Source organism: Anser cygnoides, chromosome 13 (assembly GCF_040182565.1).
Source record: "Anser cygnoides isolate HZ-2024a breed goose chromosome 13, Taihu_goose_T2T_genome, whole genome shotgun sequence".
Lineage (NCBI taxonomy): Eukaryota > Metazoa > Chordata > Aves > Anseriformes > Anatidae > Anser > Anser cygnoides.
In genome coordinates this window covers 2,186,283-2,211,539 of record NC_089885.1, presented here as the reverse complement: position 1 = coordinate 2,211,539, position 25,257 = coordinate 2,186,283, and the positions used below count along the sequence as shown (strand labels likewise).

The window sequence follows — 25,257 nt, the reverse complement described above, 5'->3', positions numbered from 1 at the left end:
TACTTCTAGAACATCATTCTGAAGGTCATTCTGATCTTGCAGAACAATGAAAAATTGAAGTGTTTAATCTCGACTATTCTATGTACTTAACAGTAAGTTAGCCTGTCTTTACCACCACTTCTCCACTTTGTCCATGTGAAATTTGGATGATTAGGCTTTTGTAAAAGGCCTTTACAAAGGCCTTTCTTTGGTTGTTTTGTTTGTTTGTCTTTGTTTGTTTGCTGTTTTTAAACTGACACGGCCATTTCAGAGATTATTATGACGTGTCCATACTATCCTTTCTTCTCCTTGGTCAACTATACAAGCAAATACATAAAATGTAGGTTGAAAATGTTAATATGGGTTAAAAAATATGTAGGGGCTTAAAAAGTGACCCTATTTCAGATATCCCCAGTTTCTATCAAGTTCTATGTGAGTTAAAACACAACACCTTTCAGAAACTCTTGTTATGAAACAGGATTAGATGCAAAGAGTTGAAATAATAATAATAATAAAGATTGCGTACAGCCTGGGGGTGTTTATTAGCAGTAAGTAACATTCATGTCAATACACCCTTAGGTAGGTGAAAATGGAATTTTAAGTGGTGTGATGAGAGTCGTGTATTGCTAATAAATCCATGTCCAGGTGCACTTGTCTCTGACTATCTGATGCAATTTATATGTATATTTTTATTTATTAGTTGCTTCAGATACAATTCATCTTTCTCAAAAGTGGAAGAAAATTTTAACAAGTGTTTGCAAGGAGAGAGCAATGAAGGGTGAATGTTAAAGAAAGTAGAAAGGTATCTCTTGGTAACAGTTTTCAGCAAGTGATGTTTTTTGATACTACATACCTGACATCCAAGTTGTGATGTACTGGGCGAGCCACGTGGACATACTGCCATGGCAGTGCTGGGTCTTGGATCGGAATTCTGTATCACTGCTTGCTCCACATTCCTGTTTTAAGAATATTGGAGTTACTGTGCCATTTTAATGACTGAGATGCTATGAAGCTGTGCTGCAATCTCCTCCTCCCCCTTTTTTCCTCCTTTCTCTCTCTCATTTTGAATTCACTTGGCAAACTGAATCTGCAGAAGAGGGGACAAGTCAATTCAATGTGTCTGATGAGTGCAGACAGCTCAGCAGAAATACTAGGGCATCTTTACGTGCTGCAATTGTGAAGTGTCAGGATCCAGATCAGAAAAATGCTTTTTCTTGAGTGACTCGGATGTTCTGTTTCAAAGTATGACATGTGAAACTGCAGCTTCTGTTTCTCAAGTTCTCCCAGGCAAGAGGAAATATGTAAAAACAGAGGATATGTACTAGTGATTTTTGTATTGCTGCACATTTAAGCCCACACATGAGTTTTCAGTGATACCTGTGGAACTACATTTGTGGACTGGTTTGAATACATATAGCTCTAGAAAGTCAACACAACTATCAGGATTTTTATCATCTGAGGATCTGATTAGTAACCCAAGTGATATTAAATTCAGGAACACAGGACAGCTGGGAATATATGTTGAGTTATAGAGATATATGCATTATTGCAAATATAAGCTCAAGAAGTCATCCTTCTAATGTGTAATGCTATAGACATAAGTATACTTTGCAGATATGTTTTTATTAAGAAAGACTGATGTTTTCTGAGTCTGTCCCAGGGACACTGTTTAAGTGTCTTTCATTAGAGCTTGCTGCAGTATTTCTTTGAAGCATGGGCAAAAACACCAAAAAAATCATCAAGCATATAGAGATTTTCCGTCTGAATGGGCAAAGTGTGATTACAAGCAGAGCACCTGTAGTAAAAGCATCACATCAACTGAGCTGAGCTGCTGGAACTTCAGCTCCAGCAGAGAGGCTGCTGCAGGAGTCCCCGGACCCAGGCATGGCAGGAGAGGCAGGCTGGTACTGCACACGATGCCTGCTCCCTGTGCCACACGTCCCGTACAGCTGCCTGAGCAGGATGGTAGGCGTTACACTGTGTCTCTGAATGCTGATGGTCTGAATGCTGATGCTTCCTCAGAGCACCAGGGGCTATCGTTGCTTGTGCTTTGGGTTGCACTGGTGGAGCCTGCCCTTCTCCCCTGTTGTGAAATTTCAAGTCAGGAGAGCAAGGATAAGAGAGCAGTTGACAGCTGTTATTTTAATGTCTTCACTGTAACTCTTATCTACCACCATGACATTCTCATCATGTATTCATCACTTACAGATTTGTAACAGTTTGTAGAAAAGTCTCTGCCATAGGAGAGCATGTGCAGACACGCAAGGGATATGTACCGCACCCAGGAAACCTGCTGGGAGCAGCAAGTATTCCATATCTTCTGCTTTTCCTGGGGGAAAAAAATGCCTCATCCTTACCAGTAGCTGTAAGCCATTATTACTGTGTTACAGCTGTTGGGGAGATAAGATAATTATGAAGGCTTTAACGAAATGCATGCAAAATTAGTTGTAGCTCACAGAAGGAAAGAGAATTCAGGAAACTATTTAGAGTGTTAATTTACAGTCAAGCCTGTCATGACCGTGGCAAAAAAGAAAAGAAAAGAAAATACTAATGAAGGGTGAATATGTCAAAAACATGTAAAAAGGAACGGTCAAATCACTTGAACACATTAAATATCCAGGCAACAATTATTCTGGGATGATACAGTCAGATGTTGCACAGCCATAAAACACGTGGACATATGCAATTCAATAGCAAGATAAGATCTGGAAGCAAGTTCTTTTGAGATCACCCATCCCCTCAAAATCTCCACAATATATTGATTATAAAGCTTTCACCTTCATTAAATAAATGTAATTTTTAAAGTCTGTCTAGAAGCCTGTCTGTGAGGTTGCACAATATGCATATAGGATGCTTGCTTGTGGATATGATACTCTGTACAAGTTGCAAAGCCACACAATGAATGTGCTTCTGAACATTGTCCAAATTTTAGCCCATTAATAGCACTCACACCAGATGTACTCTAACATTAAGAGCACCTACTAACACAAGAATTTGTGTAAAACCTAAGCAGAATCTTATGCTACTCTCCTAGCTTTTAGTCTGGGAATAGTAGAAGTTCTTGGGTTCATATTGTTAATATGCAGGATATTTTGATTTCCATTACAAAGGTTAAAATTGTGTAAAGTGGGTACTTTTTTGAACCATCTGAACAACTTTGTTATGAATACATCTTACATGAATGTAGAACAAATACTTCATTGACTAGGAAGGTTGTTTGCCCATTCTTATCCAATGTGAATCTAGTGCCATTTGGGAATTCTCCACTACAATTATCATATTTAGGAACCTTTTGAAACTCAGCACAGAGATGCATTCCACATGTTCACTAGGAAAAAATAGTCAAGAAACTCAAATATTTTGCTAAATCTTGGAAGTTTTGCTGAAATAGGATCTTATATGACTGCACAAGAGTACTATTGCAATCAATTAGATGGCCACTGTCTTATGCCACAAAGTATGATCTTTGGATAGTGTAATGTTTATACAAACTAATTTACATTATGCAGTTACTTACTACTCTGTATGACAGAGATACCAGCTTGAGATACTTAATGAACTTTTTGGCCTCAGCTCTTTGCCCTGCCCTCATTGCACTGTTTCAGTACACATTTAAATACCATACCGTATTTTGCAGCCCTTCAAGTTAGCCATTTGTGCAGCAGAAAGAGGGTTGGAAGCTGCAGGGAATAATTTTGCCAGTACATTCAGCTAAGGTTTTTCTATTCATCAGTCATGGGTATCAGGCTATGTCTATAGCTCAGTTAGTAGGTGTGACTACCCATTGAGTTACTTTAAAATGAGAATCCTTAAATAGTTTACCAAAGAATGATTTTTGGCATTATTTGCTTTTCATCCCATAGTGCTGAAATAGAGTAGACTCCAGCTGTTCCTGTGTGCGGTTATGAATTCTCTTACGTGTGCTGCTTTAATGTTCTCAGATACAGTTCTTAAGTTTCTGATTTGTGACTTTTACCAAGCCACACACATTCCTCAACGTTTCTAGAATTTAGATTGTCTTCTTGTCAAACATCAAACTGTTGTTTAGAATGTTCAGGTACCTTGTTGGTAGTATGCAGTTTGGGCAGTTTCCCATTTAGCTGAAAGTCCATTCCCATATAAACTTGCCACCCCTAAAACTGAGGACACTTGCAATGCAAAAGAAATGATTCAATTGAATGTATAAGCTCAGCTTCTCAGTAAAACTTGCTTCCTTTTTTCTGACACACTAGTAAAATATCTATTAATGGGATAGCTTTTAGGTGCATTTGAGAAATTCAGCTTGAATTATGTTAGTATGTATTACTTGAATACGTAGTATAGGTGAGTTAAAATCCATATTGTACAATTAAATGAATAAAAACCAGAAGTTTGTGGAAGGGAGAAGGAGACTGAAGAACAGTGTTGAAATATCCTCTGATCAGTGATTTTGGTGATAACCAGTAGGTAATCTCAAACATTTCATATAAATACAGTAATGAAATTAGGAACTGACGATTTTCATTCTGCTCAGCATACACAATCTAAGATTTCTTGCACGTTCTCTTTCTCATTCTTTAGTCACAGAAAGACCAAATTCAACTTTGTGTATCTTACTATGTGATAATGTTATCTATTCATAAAATTATTGCTAACCTTCCCCCTACTACTTCCTTACTAAATTGAATAAGAATATTGAGAAAAACAGTACCTGTGGAAATATTGCTTCATTGTGATGAAGAGGAACAGAGACAGAATGGTTTAATGGCATGGCATATCACCTTCCTGCAGTGCTCCAAAGAAAAATATGTTCATTATAGTTTTTTTAATACAAGCCCACTTTTAAGAAACATACTTTCTGTCTAATGTGCATTACAGCGCTGATAGCAGTCAAGTTCACGTGCGCCTCATGGGTACACAAGTACAGGTATGCAGAGCCTGTTACAGCAAAAAGCATTTCCTTATCTTTACTTGTGGTTTGTGTATGCATAATGCAACGTATTCTTGAAAATATGTCTAACAACACTACACGCCTCATGCCTCAGGACAGGGAGAAAAAGAAGAGCCTAGTGCTATAATGCATACTAACGTAAATCAAATTATTTATAAAGAAGATTGAGGACAAATTATTTTCTCCAGGTTTTTACCATAAATCATTTTGCTGAAACTACTTTGCTTACATACCTTGAATTTATCTCAGTGATACTGGCACAATTTCTTTGTCTTGTTAGTCAGCTGCTCTGTAGGACTTTCTGAATTTTGTTCCGAAAAGCCATTTTCAAGTATTGTTTTTAAAGAGATCATAATCTGACAGAAGGGGAAATAAAGGCAGCTGGCTAGGCTCTTCTTCCAATAACCATGGCCAAGAAAGTCATTAAAGCAAATTAAAAACCAAACATGGTTTCCTCACTTCTTTACTAAATGCCACAGTTATTCATCTCTGAAAATGGACAAACACAGTCTCAGCTGAACTGTCATTATGAAGAGGAATGGACATGTTATAATCTGAATGCTAATCAAATTCTTATTTATCAGTCTCAGCTGTGCTGCTTTGGTAGGCATATGCCAACAAATTTAACAAACATTTCTTCTTCCAAAGAGCAAAGTCTATGTTTACTTGGCTTCTCCATAAGTAATTTTTAATACAAGCTATTAATGAAAGATAAAATGTAATAAAATAATTGGGCTTGCTGAGGGCACAGTTCGTTACGCAGTATTAACAGAATGCCTGTGTTATATCTGAACAGAAGAGATTTGATGGTAAAACCAGCCTGTGGTAGTGAGGATTGCAGTTGTTTGACATCTGCCTTAGGTGCCTGATGGTGGGAAAAGAATGATGATGATCACAAGGATGAGGAACGTGAAAGTTTAGTAAATGGATAAAATATGGCATTATATGGCATAAAAAAAATGCCTTGGAATCAAATGTTCTAGTGATTTATATTCTGTCATGTCACTACAAATACCAGCTGAAGATGTGAGGCCACTGGCTAATTATTTGATGCTATGTCTAGTAGTCTGTCTTGAAATTCCCTAGTCTGTCCAGAGGTTCCCATGTCTGTCTTGTTTTCCAGTGAAGTTCCTGTAAAGCACTGTCTTTAGTTTTTGCTGTACTTTATTTAAATTTGTTACCTCATGGGAGATGACTTGGACTATCATCAGATTAGAAGTAGTCATGATGTGCCCTTTGAAAGTGCTATGTGTCTTGCAACAAGTAAGATGCCCCCCCCCAGATAGGGGGAGAGGGAAAGGGGGTTGGCTTTAGCTTTGTGACATGATAGTGCTGCCTATTTCCTAGTCCTGCTGCCATGGTACAGGTGGATTGCTTATGCTGGTAAAAAATTAAAGCCCTAATGATGGCTTGTCAAAGCAGAGTATGAACCTCAGCTGTGGGAATACCAAGTCTTTCCCCACTTCTGCTGCTGTACTGCAGCTAGACTGGGGCAGTCCAAGGTCTGGGCTGTGGCTTTCTCCTGTATGCATTTACATGGCATTAAACACCCAGACCTTGGGAACAGGAGGTGCTATATGTACAGCACAACAAATAATAAAAATGCTTAATATGCACTATTCTGTGTCCTTTGACGATAATCCATGTTTCTGAGTCAATGCACCAAACAACCATAGGTCACTCATACCAGCGTACAGCTGGAGCCCTGCTGCCTGTGTTTTTCAGGTGCAGACATTTTGGTGCAGCGAGGAGGTCTGCACAAGGTCATAGAGCAGACTAATAGGAATATCAAGAATATATTCACAGATTCACAGATTTCTCTAGGTTGGAAGAGACCTCAAGATCATCGAGTCCAACCTCCGACCTAACACTAAGTACTCCACTAAACCATATCCCTAAGCTCTACATCTAAACGTCTTTTAAAGACCTCCAGGGATGGTGACTCCACCACCTCCCTGGGCAGCCCGTTCCAATGCTTAATAACCCTTTCGGTAAAGAAGTACTTCCTAACATCCAACCTAAAACTCCCCTGTCGCAACTTTAGCCCATTCCCCCTCGTCCTGTCACTAGGCACGTGGGAGAATAGACCAACCCCCACCTCTCTACAGCCTCCTTTCAGGTAACTGTAGAGAGCGATGAGGTCGCCCCTGAGCCTCCTCTTCTCCAGGCTGAACAAGCCCAGCTCCCTCAGCCGCTCCTCGTAAGACTTGTTCTCCAGACCCCTCACAAGCTTGGTCGCCCTTCTCTGGACTCGCTCGAGCACGTCCATGTCCTTCCTGTAGCGAGGGGCCCAAAACTGAACACAGTACTCGAGGTGCGGCCTCACCAGAGCCGAGTACAGGGGCACAATCACTTCCCTCGACCTGCTGGCCACACTGCTTCTTATACAGGCCAGGATGCCGTTGGCCTTCTTGGCCACCTGAGCACACTGCTGGCTCATATTCAGCCGACTATCCACCAATACTCCCAGGTCCTTCTCGGCCAGGCAGCTTTCCAGCCACTCATCTCCCAGCCTGTAGCTCTGCTTGGGGTTGTTGCAGCCCAGGTGCAGGACCCGGCACTTGGCCTTGTTGAACTTCATGCAGTTGACCTCAGCCCATCGCTCCAGCCTATCCAGATCTTCCTGCAGAGCCTTCCTGCCCTCGAGCAGATCGACACACGCACTTAGCTTGGTGTCATCTGCAAACTTACTGAGGGTGCACTGGACGCCCTCATCCAGATCATCGATAAAGATATTAAAGAGGACCGGCCCCAGTACTGAGCCCTGGGGGACTCCACTAGTGACCGGCCTCCAACCAGATTTGACTCTATTCACCACAACTCTCTGGGCCCGGCCATCCAGCCAGTTTCTAACCCAGCGAAGCGTACGCCAGTCCAAGCCCCGAGCAGCCAGTTTCTTGAGGAGAATGTTGTGGGGAACGGTGTCAAAAGCCTTACTGAGGTCAAGGTAGACCACGTCCACAGCCTTTCCCTCATCCACCAAGCGCGTCACTTGGTCATAGAAGGAGATCAGGTTCGTCAAGCAGGACCTGCCTTTCATAAACCCATGCTGACTGGGCCTGATCGCCTGCTTGCCCTGCAAGTGCCGCGTGATGACCCTCAAGATAATCTGCTCCATGAGCTTCCCCGGCACTGAGGTCAAACTGACAGGCCTATAGTTCCCCGGGTCTGCCCTCCGGCCCTTCTTATAGATGGGCGTCACATTGGCTAGCCGCCAGTCAACCGGGACCTCCCCCGATAGCCAGGACTGCCGATAAATGATGGAAAGCGGCTCGGCCAGCTCCTCCGCCAGTTCTCGCAGTACCCTCGGGTGGATCCCATCCGGCCCCATCGACTTGCGCACATCCAAGCTCCGTAGCAGGTCGCCAACCATTTCCTCATGGATAGCGAAGGCCACATCCTGCTCCCCATCCCCTTCCACCAGCTCAGGGCACTGGGTGTCCGGAGAACAACCGGTATTGCCGCTAAAGACTGAGGCAAAGGCGGCATTAAGCACCTCAGCCTTTTCCTCATCCTTAGTAACTAGGTTTCCCCTCGCATCCAGTAAAGGATGGAGATTCTCCCTAGTCCTCCGTTTCGCGTTGATGTATTTGTAAAATTGATGACGTGCCAACTGTATAGCAAAACCGTACCTGCATGATGACAGTTCTGCATCTCCTCTGCACCGTGCTCACAGTCACTCAGAAAATACTGTCATTGTTCAGAGTTTAACTTCTTCACTAATGTTAGTACTGGATACTTTTAAAATCCCCATAATCCCCCTAATATGTTGACTTTATTTTTTTAAAACTCATTTGCTTTTAGCAAACATGTTAAACATTTTTTTCTAATGACCAGTCTACTATTTCAGATCTCACTGAGGTTAGGATGCCACTTTATTCTTGGCTTTCAAGAAATAACCTCATCCTAAAACATTTCCAGATTTGAAAGCATGAATTTCAGGTTGTGATTTCTGGATATGGCATGTGTATAAGCAACATTAATAACTATGCAGCAGTGCTTATCTTACTGGGCTAGCTCCAGGGATTTTATGGGTCACAAATACTGTATTTGTGAGAAAAAAGGAGAAAAGCAAGCATTGATTTTGTGCCATAGTTGATGTTTGCCTTGCTTTTGGAGCTTTATCCTAACCCAAGTAGGATGAGGGATGGAATTTATTGCCTTTGGTTCCAGTAGGAATTAATGTTTTAAAGTTTACAAGTTCAGGTTTTTTATGCAATATCCCCATTCACTTACATGGTGGAGATCAGAATGATTTACAGTCACTGTTGGACTTGAGAATGATTCCCAGAAGTCAAAGCCCAGTAGTACTTCAATAAGCCACTATAATAAGGTATTTTATTATTATGGCTTTAAATGTCCTGCAGTGTACAGTAATTCAGATATAAAATAATTAAAGGCAATTAAAGACCGTTACAGTATAGATTATTTTGTGCTAATGACAGACTGTTTGACTTGAGGAAGAATACCTTCTGAAGTCTTTCAGGGAACATCATACCTAGTCAAGGTGGGAAGAGGAGCACATCTCTGAGATTTGAGTGGGAAGAAGCCATAAAGATGAAGACTTTTTCCTTCATCACATTCTGCTTTCATTTAACCGTGATACCTCCTCCTCAAATTGCAGTATCCTCTGTAATTATTAAAAAAATTGATTCATTATAAATAAGGATGTTCATAATGTAGAACTTTCTTCAGGAAAGTGCATTCCTCAACACTTGGAAAGAAAGATAATGTTTTGTGTTTTGCTTCTGGTTTTCAGTGACATCATTTTATAAAATGTATTAAGATCAATAATGATAATTTTACAACTCTGTCAGCAAAGCTTTTTAATAAAACAGGTCTTCTATTCACTTTTATATGTGATTCAGCAACCCTTAATAGGCATTTAGGAGAGAAGGCACTCAGTATATATTGCTTGAAAAATTTAGTACTTACCACAGATATTCCAAGTCTTGAATGCTTGGGATTACTGTAGCCACTCCTAATTTTTATTATTTTGTTTGAAAAACTACATCTTACAAGTGATGTGAAATATGCCTTTGTGTAGAAGAACATGAACTACTGCAGAATTCTGACCCGTACTACTGCTCTCTCCAAATGTAGACTAGGACATGATAGCTGATTAGACATGTGAAGCGTGGTATAAATTCAGTACACTACTGCTTTATTGTATAGACAGCTGAATAAGGCTATCTAGTTACAGCAATACTCTGTCCTAGTATATCTAATGAAACAACTTACCTCCTGTTTCTTCCCTATGAGCACAACAAATTACAGTTTGTGCCCACTACGTGAAATAGGAAGTCCAATTCAAATTATCATCGGTTCACTTCAAATTATCATCACATTGGTCTCTACAATGATAGTAACTCCTTGTCTCTTCTTACATTGCATAGAAAAGCATGTAGAAGAAGCATGAACGAAGGTGAAACGGGTACAAAAAGTTTTATGTTCAGCTGTATATCTGAGATATCCTGTGGCAGGCTGCTGCTGCAGCTCTGTCTCTGACAGCAGATTACGCTGCAAGAATCCACTGTTCAAGTTCTCCAAAGAAGTGTTTTTATCTTTTACAGAAAAATGTGAAATGAAGGGGTCTTGCAAACATTCAGCAGGAGAGCTGTACGAACGTTAATGCATCCAACTGCTTTAATATATCACCACTGAATAGAATTCAGTTTTACCAATGTGAATGCAAATCACATTGCAGGAACCTCACCGTACAGTGCTGCTGGAGAAAATAGGACTTCTAAAACATCAACATGGGAAACTATGTCAAAAAAAATGTTGGTCCATGAAGAATGCAAATGTTAACGCAGTTCTTATGTGAGGCATAAAGACAAGCATTTCGTTGAAATATTACCCCTTATGTGAAAACAGCAGGTTTGCTTGAGATTTATTTGTAGCAGCCTTAAAATGAAGTGATTGCTTCTCCTCTGAGATGAAGTTTTTCAAACCCAAATGGTAATAGCTAATCCCTGCAAGGGGGGAATAATTGCAAATTTTAACAACACTTGTATAGAGGACCTGTGTATGAAGAAGTCTCCCTGGAATCTTTTTGCAACCTCAAAAGAAAGAACTGTAATTTCCAACGCTTTGTGTAGTATTAATGGCTGAATCCGACAGAATAAAATCCTTTCTGTATCTGTATTGTGTAAGCTGCAAGGCTGTGACAGACAGCAGCAAATTCATAAACTTCTAGAAACCATTATTTAGAGTTTAGAGGTGTGAAGCCTCCACTGCAAGAAACGATAGCAAAGTTTGAAACATAAATAAGAAAACTGCATGCATAAAATTTGTGAAGCAATAGAGAATATTTGCAAGACTTCTTAGTGATGCTCCATTTATCTAGTTTGGGGCACTACTGCAGAAGGTGTATTTGCTAGTCCTGTACACATTTATATCTATTTGGAACTCAACATTATTTCCTGGAAGGGAACAATGTAGCCACTGTTTAAGGGGCTAAACATAATAAAACATACAAAGATGGGAAAAAAAAAATCAGTCTTTCTAGTTTTGTAGATGAAAGAAAGTGAAGTATTATCTTATTGAGTTAAAAAGCAATCCATGTAAAACCATTTAAATTGCCACTATGTCAGCCACAAAAACTCTGTCCTTAGATCATAATACCATTATCCGATTCCTATAGTAATTCTTCAGGCAATCACTATTCGCAGTAAATCTTTCCCTTGTTTTGCAAAGAGTCATGAATCCAGAAGCGGATTTTTTTCCTTTGGATGATGAAATGGGGATCAGAAGGAAATGCCTGATTCAGTGTCATTCCTAGCAAGAGCAGGCATGCTTACCACTACTATCACAGTTAAGAGCAGGCTGCAGTAGCTGAAGGAATCTCTTTATATCTGGTAAATTTTATATCTTCAGTTAGATTTCAATTTCCTTATTCTTGTTTATATGCAAAACAAATAATTATTTTCTTTATCCTTTATTGATTTAAAAGTAAAATTGATTCAAATTTATATTTGAATATAAACCAAAAATTCTGCTACTGTATTTATTTGGTTAATTTGATACCCATTTTGTATTAACATCTTTTGTACACTAGGCTGCCTTACAGTGTTAAAAGTAAGGCTAAATAAGCTTTGAAATGCCTATTCTTAAATTGATAACTGCAGGGTCTCTAGCGAAGCTCTCCAAGTTCTTCTGGTTTACACTTGATTTGCTTTAATAAGGGTTATGGGGAAAGAAAAACTATTGAAACTCCATTTTAAAATGCCTGGCAACAGACAGGTGGAAAAGACTTAGAATTACTATTTTTCATTACTGAGGGCCCCTTAGGACTACACTGGAAAGAATCCTGTCTGCCCCAGATAAGAGTCTCACAGCAGTTTAATGTGCCAATCAGTTGCGCTCAGCAGCCCGGAATCATCATATTGCAGCTATTGAATAGTTCCAGACCATATGCTCAGAAGGATGGGGAATGTGATATGTGTCACACTGCCAAAGAATGATGATGAAGAGCATTAATATGCTGATGAAGAGGGGGGAAAAAAAAAAAGTGAGAGAAATCTTGAAGAAGCAAACCCACCTGTGTTACAGAGCCTGACAGTTATGCTGTACTAACTCTTCCATTTCATATATAATTATAAGTTTCAGTTACCATGAGGTCTATATCACAGTGAATTACTTGGTCTCTTCCTCTCTACTCCTCTGCTAATATGTTTCCTATTTTGATTTTTAAGTGAGAAAATAGTTCAATCAGAGTCCAAATTGCTACCAAGCATTTTATCTAGCTGGAAACTGGGTGCATTTGGGGTCTAATTACTTTGCAACAAAACCTCAGTTTTGAACCAAGTACTGCTCCATTCATATTAAATTACACCCTAGTCACTTGAAGGAGGAATGCTAATACAGGATACAGAATGGGAAAACAATAAAAAAGTGAGTTTTCATATACATTTTGTCTTTTGTTTTCTCCTTTCTAAAACAAATACAGTGGTTTTAATGTGTAACTGCAATATGGTAGCAGATGGATTAATGAAAAGTAGTTCACAGGGAACTGATCTTCTAGCCAGCTTTTTTTGGTGCCTCACCCAGAGATTTTATTGCCCAAGACTGTAGAGCACATTAAGTGTTGGCATAAGCAACTGAAATTGCACTGACTTCTGTATTTACTGCGGACAATTTTCATGTCCCTCCAACTGTTTCTAACTTCTCAGCTGTATACTGGGGGAGCAGAAACAGAATATGGGAAGAATTTCTGATCCATTGTGTAAAACAAGAAAACAAACCTCTAAAACTGACCGCAGAAATGAGCTCCTTTCATCTGGTAAAGGCAATATACCCTTTTAGGATGCAGGGAATAGTGAGCAGCCTAAAGAACAAATTTTAGTCTAAGCTAGCCATACGAATATTTTAAAGTATATCTATGTATTTAACAATCTTCTCTGATATCTTTCTGCCCTAATTTTCCACAGCATAGACAAATATTCTATATTTGCCAGGATTGTGATGCATAACAGATTGTACGATGTGCTTTTGTAGAGACTACTGAAATCATATTCACAGCCTTTAAGAACTGAGTTGTCTGCAGTCTGAATAGAGATCTTCGTTTGGGAAGATGCTCTCATTTTCCTTTGTCCTTATAACAAAAGTCACTGATTAAGAATGCATTCAATTGTTATGAGATAAATTATGGGGTTTTTCACATTTTTCTTATTAATATTATCCCTTTGGCTTTCTGATTGCTCATGAATTTTCTTTAGTATTTTTCTGTATTCCAAAATACAATTTAATGTTACGGGTTTTGTTTCGATCCATGTAAAGTCAAGTTTTAGTGTAATGAAACTCAATGAAAATGGCTCTGGTTGTATGAAGGAGAGTACAGATTGTTATTTTTCAAATATAAAATCTTACCATGAGGCAGTTTCTTTCAAAGTAGTTCCTCTCTTTGATTTATGATCATTATGATTTGGTTGTTATTCAGTCAAGAGGTGTCCAAATGCTCATTTTGAATCAAAAATGAAACAAAAGCCTGTAAAAGAACAAGCTTCACATGCTTTGTTTTTTTCTTCTTCCTCTTCTGAACTGTTCTTGTAGCATTTAAGAGAGATGGTCTAGTTGTGTGTGGTCATTCTGTTCCTAAAGATTTACAATACTATGATTAGACTAAGATAACTTTAGTGATCGACTAACTATGGTGGCTTTATTTTTATGGGTTACTACCAGAGTAATGATTCTGTATTTTATTGACCGAAGAGAGGCACTATGACTTTCTGTAGTATATACTGCATATCCCAGAGAGTATGTTGCTTGCCATCAGTATAGCTGAGGAAATATTTTGGCTCTTCCAATTCAGATTTTCTTTTTGCCCTCTAATATTAATTTACAAGAATATCTTTCTAATATGAATGGGCTGAAAGTGTCATAAATAATTATAAGTGTGATTGATACAGAAATTAAGCAATATGGTCTTCTACTTCAGACAGTTTAGAAGAAAACTTGGAAAAATAGGTTTTTCTGTCTTTAACTTATTCAGCAATGTTTACTTCTCCACTCAACTAAATTCTTTGTTTTCATCTTTGACCACACTTCAAAAATAAATCTAACTCTTGCATTTTCTCTGCTACACCAGCAAATTTCAAACCAGTGCACAATGTAACTTGCTGATTGCTAAATAACTGTGTGTCTTCTCTAGATCCAGCTGAACGAGTCACCCATCTCTGTTGAATTGCACTTTCCAGTGTTTCATTGTCTCATCAGGTACTGCTCAGAAATGCAAGATACCTAGTTTGAAAAAGCAGGCAGTTTCACCAGTAGGTATATGTGTTCCTTTTTCTTAGCGCAGCTGATTCCATATATTATTGTCTGCCAGCTGAATTTTCGGGGTGTAGCTCGCAGCAGCTATTCAGCATGCTGGTGAACCTTCCCTCCTGTGTTATTTTGAGGTTGCAATCTTTGTGCTCACTTGCACCAAATAAGGTTGGTTTCTTTTTGGCAGACGGAACAGTGATTTCCTATCCAAATGTCCAGACTGCAATCTGCATGGCTTAACACATGGACCATGCAAGCAGTTGTAAATGTCCTTACCTTCCTTGACACTTTGCATTGCAACCAGGCAAAAGCTTGTCTTTAGCCAGAACAAATGGTGCAAGCATTGCGTTTGCTGTAATCAAATAGAGCAGGAAGTAATCCTAAAGAGTAGGAAGTTGGCTAATAGCTGGAAATTGTGCAGGTAGTTTTTGCGCAGACACTTTTTTCTTGAACAGTGATTAAAAGCACTAAATTCCAGCTCTAATCAGTACAAAAAATCATCCTGCTGTTGCTGGGCCTGAGAAGGATTCTCATCAGATTTGGTTTCAATCTGTAGTGAGGCATGTTTACACAAACAATTTTCAAATGTTTCTCTTTTTTTTTTTGATAAAAAATATTTTTTAATCTTTTTGATTAAAAAAAATGCTTATCTCCTAAACTACATTATTTACAGCTGAAAGAAAACATTAATTTAAACAAGCCACTTACTCTATGATTCAAACAGGTGTTTTCTATTTAACAAAACTATCACTGTAATACTACAGTTTTTAATTCCTTTTCCACTATAATCTCAAGTCTAATCGGAACTTCTTATGTGACTGATTCCTTTATTAGGAATGCGTCTTTCTCTTAAAAATGCTGAACCGTAATTTTTAAGTTTGGTGCACACTTCTTAAATAGCCAGCTGCATAACTGAGCACCAAATAACAGCTGGAGAGCTGGGATTCAGGTACGTGAACCACTCACAGCCATGTGTGGGGTTTCCCTTGGGGGCTGCATCCACACTTCTCTATTCCTCTCAGCCAGAGCTATCACCCTATTCTGGGGCTGAGAGTAGCAGAAGGATCTTGATTCTGTCTGTATTACCAGGAAAGCTTATTTCATTCACCTTTTGCACTGCACAGCTGCGCAGAAATAGCAGACATTAAGTTGCAGGTGTAAAGCATGAAAATGGCAATTCAAGGGAGCTGCAGTGCTCTAATTAAACCTTTCAGACCTTGATGGTTCTTCTGTTTTGGTTTGAAAACAATATTTTTGTCCTTTTCTAAAAAATGAAAAATTCTGCCCTGCTTGTCTCCTCAGCTCCCATGTATTCTTGCCACCTGTATTTCATTGCATTTGTCCATCTTCCTTCCCATCTTCTCTCACTTTTGACTTTGCTTGGAATATGGCCTGGCAAAAGACCAGCTGCGTCTTTCCGCAAGTTTCTTCTTCACCTCTATTCCACAGGAGTCAGACATAAGTGTGATTGTAAGTGCAAATGTTGATACATTTTCTTCATTTTGAGATTGGACCATCTCATTTGGCACATTTTGAAGCTTGTTGCCTGGCTCATATGATAAACTTTTTGTAGGATGGTTGAGGCTTGTGTTAGAAAAGGAGTGGCAGGTGGGGTAATTCCTCTATTTGTTTAATATTGAAATAACATGACTCTTTTCTTTTCCGCCCTACATGGAGACAGGAGGGATTATGACTACCATTGTTTACAGAGCATTAATGCTCAGTGATACGGCGTCCTTAAGCATCCTCATTTGGCAACAAGAGCTGTCACAGCAGCAGTTTAACTCACATACTTAACAGGCACGGAACCGTCCATTTGGCTGCAGAGGTACACAACTGTGGTGTTTTAGGAAAAACACCCCTTTGCCTCTCAGTAATTTTGTGCTTCAAATTTCAAATTCAAATTCAGGGATCAGGACCCCTGGTGCAGATAGCTTTCAGCTATTTTTTCAGCTAGTTGACCAAATGTGAGATAGGCAGGCAGGCAGGTGCTTGAAATGTTTGGCAAAGTGGATAATTGAGTGGGCCTCTTTAAACTCTGTGAAACAGCTGTCTTAAACGTTAAGCTATTTTGTAGGATAGCCTGGGTATGCAGACAGAAGGGGAAAGGGAGGACATAAGCAAAGGTGAATTTGGGAGTGTAAAGCAGTGGTTGGTTTTGTTGTTGTTTTTTCCACTAGTCCCCCATCATTTAATTATATAATACAGAGGACATGCTGTATTTTGTTGTGTACCTTCTTTTTGTCACTCTGCACATCACTACTTTATCTGAGCACCTGGTAACAGTGCATTAAGCAAAGTGACTATCAGGTAGAACTTTGTTTTGTCCTCCTTTCTCTAAGAGATATGGCTACAGCAGAACTGATTGGTATCTAGATGATGTTGTCTCTCCATGGTCGTTATGGAAGTCAGTATGAGAGGATGTGCTGTGTTCTTGGAACAAAAGATAATCAGTTCTGTTTCCCCAGGCCAAGATTGAATTCTTCAGTCCTGGAGCACCCCAGGAGTACTTTGTCTCCTGCACAGAGATGTTCAACTCTATAGGGAATCCTGGTGTGTAAGCAGAGCAAGCCTGTCACAAGTCTTCATTCTCCTGGTTATCAGATGCCCTGAGCCCAACTACAGGTACTGCTGGCAGGGCCTGAGACTCAAGGTTAGCTGGATATTCTGTGAGAAACTAGTTTAGATGGAAAAGTTGTTTATGTTTCTCTCAGTTGGTGTTAGGAGTGGTATTGAGGTATTATGGATCAGCTGAAGTTTAAAAACTGATAACAGAAGTTTTGACCAGTTCACCAACTGGTGATATGCAGTGCTACATTGCAAATTTCCTAATTTGGTCTCTGCTTAGCTGTGCCACTTGATGTGCCTATTCTTCTCTGCTTACAATCAGAAATGGAGCTCTTTGTTATATGTGTGTTCACCGTTGTAATAGCAGGTCTGTATGTAGGCACATGTAAATATAAAACAGTAAATTGGATTTCTGTTTCTTTTCATGATTTTAATTTTTTCTACAGAATCTGACTTATAATAATTTTTTTTGTTGTTTTGTTTTGTTTTTTTGAAACACGAGCAGTGATGATAAAAAAAAAACTAAGGTTGCCTTGCTTTGTATAAATATATGTAGAAACTGATGCCTGTTGCTTAGGGGTTTAATCAGACTAATTCAGTTCAAGCTCCAGCTGAAAAGGCAACCTTTAAATAGCATAGTCAGGTTCTACCTTTTTTTATGAGAGGAAATATAAAAATATTTCATTACAATTCAAAAATTATAAGTCAAAACATTATCTGTTTTCAAATTATGAAGTATACAGTTATGTGTTTACCCTATAGCATTTTTGCAAAGGTGCTTTATATAGATCACATAAATACCATGCCATGATAAAATATTTCAATGATAAACATTAATAGTTTAGTAAACTCAGCCAGATGTAGACCACCTTTAAGGTATGCTACACTTCTGTGAAGTCCAGGACAGCTCTAGCATGAGAGTTGTAAGAAATATAAAAACACATATATAACTATCGAATTCATAGTTTACATTGTAAAAAACTAAGGAATGTTTTTGAATCCTGTTGCTCAGGGATTTCTGAATGTAATTCCCTTCTTTCTCATTGAGATTAAAAATATACTATTCTGTGTAGATTACTATAATTAAACTGTATTAGATGTGATATAGATCTATTTTACAGATATGCTTAATTTTATCTGGAAATTAAATGGTGACATTTATTAATGTTTTGTGTCCAGAAGCTAATAAATCCAGATTGCTGAGCTTGGTTGAGGCTTTAGCAGCTTGGTAACTGTCCATTCTATGTCCTGAGTTTTGTAAATTCTCTTTCTGAATTATCTTAGTATTAGAAGAGAGGAGATAAAGGTCAAATCTTGAAAAGCTGTAGAGAATTGAGATAAAATTCAGTAAAAGTGACTGAACTACTATATTTCAGGTGCTCCATTACCAAGAGAAATGCTCTTTATTTCTGGATAACCCTGGCATTTTTGTTACAAACACTTCCCTTTTCGGAGAAGGCTAAGTATATCACTTTTTATTTGTATTTTTTCTAGGCTACTTAAATGCAGGCAGCACAACTAGTAAGGATTGCTAAATCACAAAATTTGCTAAACCACAAAACCTGTGGCTCACTTTAATATCTAGCAGTTAATTGCTTAGGGCTTTGCATACCTTTGCAAGTAAGGTAGCACAGGTGAGGTGGAGCTGTTGGGTGAAGCAGCTGGTACTGGAAGTCACCATCCCCATATGAGTGGTGCAGGGATTTTCCTTCAGCTTGGTTCTTGGCTGGCTGTGCAGGCTTAGTGCCTGTTGAGGGCTGCAGCACACTGGATGCTCTCCTGGCATGGTTTCATCTGAGAACAGTACAGCTTTCATGCCCTTGGGACTGCTCCTCGGGATGAACTGCAGTGTGTAAGTGGAGGTGATTGGAAGATCCGAAATGCTGATGTGTGTAAGAAAACTATTTGAGTTGTTTGATCCTACACCAGCTGGAAGGCTTTCATGCTCTTAAGAGAGCAAGTCTGAATCATTTTTGTCTTCAATGATGTTTTGTATGGACAGAGAAAACTAATTTTTTACAGGGTTGAGGCCTTGGACCCAAGGTCTTACCAACCAAGCTTTCTGGTTCATCCTACTGAATTCTGAAGTCTACCCAAACCAGGAAGATAGGTACTGTCAGAGTATTTCTGTGATGGCTTTGTTCTTAAGAATAATGATTGAATTAGAAATGTGGAACAACTGGAAAAAAATAAAGGAGAATGAGACTGTGAGAGTTGATTCAGTGCCAGAATTGTGCAAATACGGTGGAGGAGGAGAACTGTACTGTGTTCTTACTCTCTTGGTTGTGTTTAAAATTGTTCAGTAGAGAAATGTGCTATTTCCTGGTATATACTAGCTTTCTTCATCTGTCTTATTTTTTCCAAGAGAGTGTAATCTGAATGCTTTGGTTTATTTAAGCTAATAACTGATGCATTTTTAAATTTGAAGTTTAAGTTACTGCTAGTCCAGAAGCCAAAACCTTGCAGCGACCTGCCTGATTCTGAGTGAATCAAAACACTCAGTAAAAGCAAATCAAGATGCCACTTTCAAGAGCTGTATTGCTATTATAATTTGTTAGAGGAGTTTTGTATATGGAAATCAAACTTTCACCTGCCATCTGGTGGAAATAAACTGAAAAGCTGTAATGTGTATCTCCTAACTAAGGATTGCACCTGTTGACAGCTTGCTGGCAGTATAGGGACTTGCAGTGCTGGTTGTATATCGAGAGCAATAAGGTTATATTGCTCACTTCCTTACTGTGTATGACAAACGAACGTTTTGGGTCCTTTTTTGCTTCAGTTTCAGTAGAGTAAAAGAGCTTGGCACCCTATGTTTATGCATGTTTGACTACAAAGTGATAATGCAAGATGATCAGCAGAATCAGGATTAAAACATAATAAAAAGTTGATATCAAAATATCTGAGTAGGAGAAAACTTTGGTTTATAGAAGTTTGGTGCTATTTATTTTGTGTGGAGGGAACTAAAACGTTTCAATTTTCTGTGCTGCAAACAGCCTTAATACACTTATGCTTTTACTATACGCAGAAGTAGTTACCAAAGTGACTGTAAACAGCAACAACAAAAATCCCTTGTCTTTTAATTTATGGCTTCTCCATATTCTTTTGTTTCCTTATGCATCCTTCTCATTTCCTGATATTTGTGCATATGTATTTTAGTCTTTTTCTGCAAGATGTTAACAGGTTTCTCTCTTGCAGTTCACTGAAATTTAATCATGAAATATTTACAGGTCTATTCAGGAGGATTTTAAATAAGATGGTCTGTCTTGATGCTAAAGCAATGCAAGTGGTCAGGTCATACAGCTAGTGATTTAAAAAGGTAAAAAAAGTATTTCTCATGAAATATTTATTTTGTTAACTAACCCTTAGTTTATGTAGTTGTGTTCTTTAAATCTATAATCACATTCAGGGATTGCTCAAATCTGTAGTATGTAGTATGTACTCTAATAATAAAACCCCTTCATTTTTCTCCTGGCTTCATTTTCTTTGAGGATGCCATTTTCCCATAAACTCTGTTGCATTCTACAAGTGTGAAGCTCTTTGTTGTTATACAGAAAATAATGACATGGTAATAGTGCGCTTTTGTTTTCAGCAAAAGCATTTAAGCATGAATTAGTAAGCATTAATTCATTCATATGGCAATAACTAAGGAATTTATCTGAGGAGTTGGGGGCGGTCAGAGGAGCAATATTGGTACTGGTTTTTAATTTAATTTTATATTTTTTTTAAGAAAATACTTTCCAGTGGCTTACAGGCAAGAAGTTACAGTGAAGTTGTGTGGCAGTATGTGTAAATTAGGAAACTAGGATGTGTAACTACAATGGTACAGAACTATAAGAAACAAATCCAGCTGTCTTCTTTAGCTCCTATATAAGGGAAAAATCCTTAGGTATAAATATTCTTGCAAACTTTTTTTGCAGAAATATAGGGCTTCTGATCAGACTGAGATACTTAGGTGAACTTCAACTGTAGAGAAATTCCAGATGTCAAAAGGAGGTGTTCTTATGAATTTGACCCTTACTTATTATCAATTATGATAACTGTTATTTCTGGGGAAAAAACAATCAAACAAAAAAACAAATGGGGGAATTGGAAGAGGGAGGAGAAGATGGGTGGTTGGTACATTCTTCACTTGCATAGAAGGCAAAAGTGCTCATTCACCATAACTACACTCCAAATTCACTTGCAACTTAAAGGAATTCTGTAACACTGGTCTTCTTAGTTGTATTGCAATTGGCTCTTGTAACTTTTTGGTATTGTCCACAACAGTGTCCTGCTAAGTCTTAGTGTTTCAGAGGTTAATGCAATTTTGTGCCTAATTTTATATTTTCAAGGTCAGCATTAAGTTTGTCAGTTTGGTAAACAATTCCATTCTACCACCAACCTTACAACTTAAGAGTGTAGCTTTGCCTGTATTATTACTATTCTTCAATACAAATAAAATTCAAAGGCTGCTATACAAAATTTTAATCACATTTTTTAAAAATAAAAATGGATAGTTAAAATACATGAAAATAAGAAACACATCACAAGTAAATGTCATACAAGTATACATTATTTTACAAAGCGAGACAAGATAACTTGCAATAAATATTTGCTTGTCATAAATTCTTAATGATTTTTATATCAATGCATTGTTCCCAACTGATCTTCAAAATCTTTGTTAATTTTTAGTTAAGCTGTGTATATAATTTAAATGACGTTTCAGTGTATTTAATCAAAACTAATAGATATTTTAAACGGTGGCAAAAATAAAATATGATGTTATGAGGCAAGACTTTTTTTTCCATGTCAGTTCCTTCTCACAAGTAAGCCTTTCAGATAGGCTTTTGCAATTCTGTAGCACAGGAAAATATTCCAGGTGTTTGGTGTGGGGTAAAGCAAAACATACGCACACAACTTTTGGAAGGGAATACAAGGGACTATTGCTAAGTTTCTTTAACGTAATTTGTTACTATGTGCTTTGCATCATAGATGACAAACTAAATGATGGGGATCGGAGTAATTGGGTTCGCCTCTTCTCCATTTTTGCTTGAATATAAAACATCTACCTGTAATGTTCGGAGCATGCTCAGGGAAAATAAAACAAGGTAGACCTGTGGTTAAGATATGATAGGAAAACATAAAAATGTATGGAGTAAGCCTTCTGGGAGCTGGGGTTCTACAGTAATATTCAATCATATGTCAGCTGCAGTACACTAAATGAGTTTTAAAAGTTTTTAATTCTCCATATCACCGAATAAATCACTGCAAATCACTGACTGCAGCAGTTCTCTTTTAATCAAGAATCTTACAATAGCAAGTGTAATATTCTTCCATTAGAGTTATGCTTTTGAAAATATGGTAGGAAAAAGTTATTAAATTTGCTTTTAGGAGAAAAATTGTACTTAAAACTGGCAACTTTTTACTGTTGCCTGCATGTAGTTGTTCTAAATGTGTACTTTGGTTAGAAAGCAAGTAGCTGCAAGATTTTAATTGTGATAGTCCCACAGCAGGGACAAGAGTGCTGTGCACTTCAGCTGGGATCTCTTTGGGTACTTAATCTAACAAAGATTCCAGTTAAAGAATCGATGTTACTTTCATGTTGAACAAGTAAAAACAAGCAATAAACTGGTGAGATTAACTTTCACGTTTTTACTTGAATGTGTAGCTCTGACAACTATGAGAATAAAATTCCGTCTACTACAAACTAAGTAAACACAGTCCAAATGTTCTTGAGAGGCAACAAATATCAATAGTAATTTTTGTACCCATTCCAACATGCTAGCTGCCTCATGGTAAAAAGTAACTGCAGTGGCAGCATTTAATTAGAGTTTATTTATAATTGGGATTAATAAGCAATGTTGAGTTTAGTGTGCTAACCACCAACATAAACTTGCTATGTGAAAATGTCTGAAGTTGATGAGTTATCTCCTACAATACCTTCCTTCTAGGAATTAGGAGTGTTCATGGGGGAGCTCAGTGTGCACCTATAGCGTGTTTGGTACTACTGCTTAGTCCATCAATCGTCCCCGTGAGCTCCCAGCAATCCCAACAGATTTTTGCAGAGCTCTTCTGTCTCCTCTGAGACAGAATGTCCAGTGTCTCTTTGGTCTGAATGTTTGTGTAAAGGTTGCATCCTTTAAGATACAGTGGTGTAGCTACAGAAACTTCAATATTTAAGTCTGTCTCTGCTCTTTAAATATTACGTTCATACAAAGGTAATTCATTTGGAAGAGATAATAGATCTTGATCTTGTCAGTCTGCAGTATTTTTTTTAAACAGTTCTCAGGTGGGGGGATTTCACTTTGCCTGTTGTCATTAAATGTCATCAGGAGTCAACAAGCCCTTCCAGACTTAGAAATTGTTAACTCTTACCACGCTTAGTTCTGATTTCTCCATAGTAAGAATTTTACCTTGAAAGGATTCTTCATTGTTAGAAATAATTTTGCCTTCTAGCATGGAAATTTGGAAGGAAACAAAATAATTATTGCTGTTAGAAAAATTAGACTGAAAAATTAAACAAGTACTGCAAAATCTAATTTTAATTGTTTAACCATGATCACTTGAGATGCAAAATGAACTGTACTGTATAATACACTTTATTTCCTTGCAGAGAGCTCACGTGTTTAGGAAGGGTCTCTTGCAGACTTGCTGCTGCCTAAAATGTTACCACTTCTGTTTCCCACTCCAGGCCCATTTATTACTCCACCAATTTATTACGTTGCTTCCCAGTCTTCATCTTGCAATGGATTTTTCTTTAGTCTTAGAAATAAACATAATGCTGTAATTGTTTTTTTCACTAAACTCTTTTGTTGTCTGATCATGTGTTGGTGTTGTGCATTTAAAAACAATTTATTTTTTCGAGATCTAATGATTAAATTTTGGAGCTGATATTTCCACAGGAAAACTGAGTTATTTCTGTAGCTCTGACAGATGTGGTGCATAACAACTTTGATAATTGACCCAATGTTTGGAAGAGTATATCAAGTGATTAAGGATTGTTTGTTTTAGGTAAGCCATGTATGGTATAGTTGGTTTTATTGCGGTCTGTTTGCAGTCTTACAGCTGACTGGCTGGGGTTGTAGCTACAGGTCCTGAAGGATCTTAATTATAAGGCCAGTTTTCTGTGGCTGAACAACATGGTTTTGGTGTATTCCTGCTTATGCGCACATAACTGTTGAATGTGGATAGTGTAAATGGCTTACTACTAATACGAAATACTTAGCACTTGCTGTAGTGCTATATACTATTTCCATGCGGTTATTTGCTAGACCTAGGAGCAAAGATGATTAAACACTGCAATGAAGGATATATTAATTTCCTAAAACTACTATGAGGGAGCAGAAATGTTAGAAGCAGCTGCTGTCTCTGATATCACTGTGTCCAGTGTAGAAATATACTTGGGGATCTCGGGTTAAGATCTTAAAATATAAGAAAATGGAATAAAATTCACCTGAGCAATTGACATATTTCCTAATGACACACTCTATACTGCTGAAATCAGGAAAAATCTAGAGGCCCTTTCATCTGAGTAGGGAACAATATTTCTGTAGGATGTAAAATAGTAAAATCTTGGTTAAAAAAAAAAAAAACAGTAGTCAGGTATTTCTTAAGATGTCTTACAGTTATAATGTAAAACAGTGAATGCCCTTCCAGCAGCAACACTGCCTAATTATTGTAGCCATTCTTTTCTGTTAATGAAAATGAGCTCTACCATGTTGATGCCACCTTAGTTTTCTCAGGAAAGGTGCTTTCCCTCTTGGTCTTAAGCACAAATTTGCTCTCTTCTCCTCTGTTTTCAGAAGTTTAAAAAGAAATTGTAGTGCTTTTGAATTACAATTTATTTCTATTAATGGATTTTAAAAGCTTAATTATACAAAATAACTATTAGTAGTATCTCACTTGCTGGAAAGAGCCTTTCAATATACTGTTAAGCTTCTTGGCAGTTGATCCGCTCTTGGCTTTACCATATAGTTTTCCTGTCTTTTTCTGTAACTGCAAACTCTCAGGGAAGGCCACTGGTAATTGCTCTG

At 38.0% G+C, this 25,257-nt stretch overlaps 1 protein-coding gene across 4 annotated transcripts in view; it reads left to right on the top strand.

Annotated features, from left to right (window-relative positions):
* Positions 1-25,257, top strand: part of TENM1 (teneurin transmembrane protein 1) — an 848,278-nt gene that overhangs the window by 215,217 nt on the left and 607,804 nt on the right. The window contains exon 1 of one of the 4 annotated variants that reach the window (XM_067005244.1): positions 18,961-19,097. The exons of the other annotated variants lie outside the window; for them this stretch is intronic. The gene's annotated coding sequence lies outside the window, so the exon portion shown is untranslated. Of the gene's footprint in view, positions 1-18,960; positions 19,098-25,257 lie in introns of those variants that run through there. 4 annotated transcript variants of the gene reach the window in all.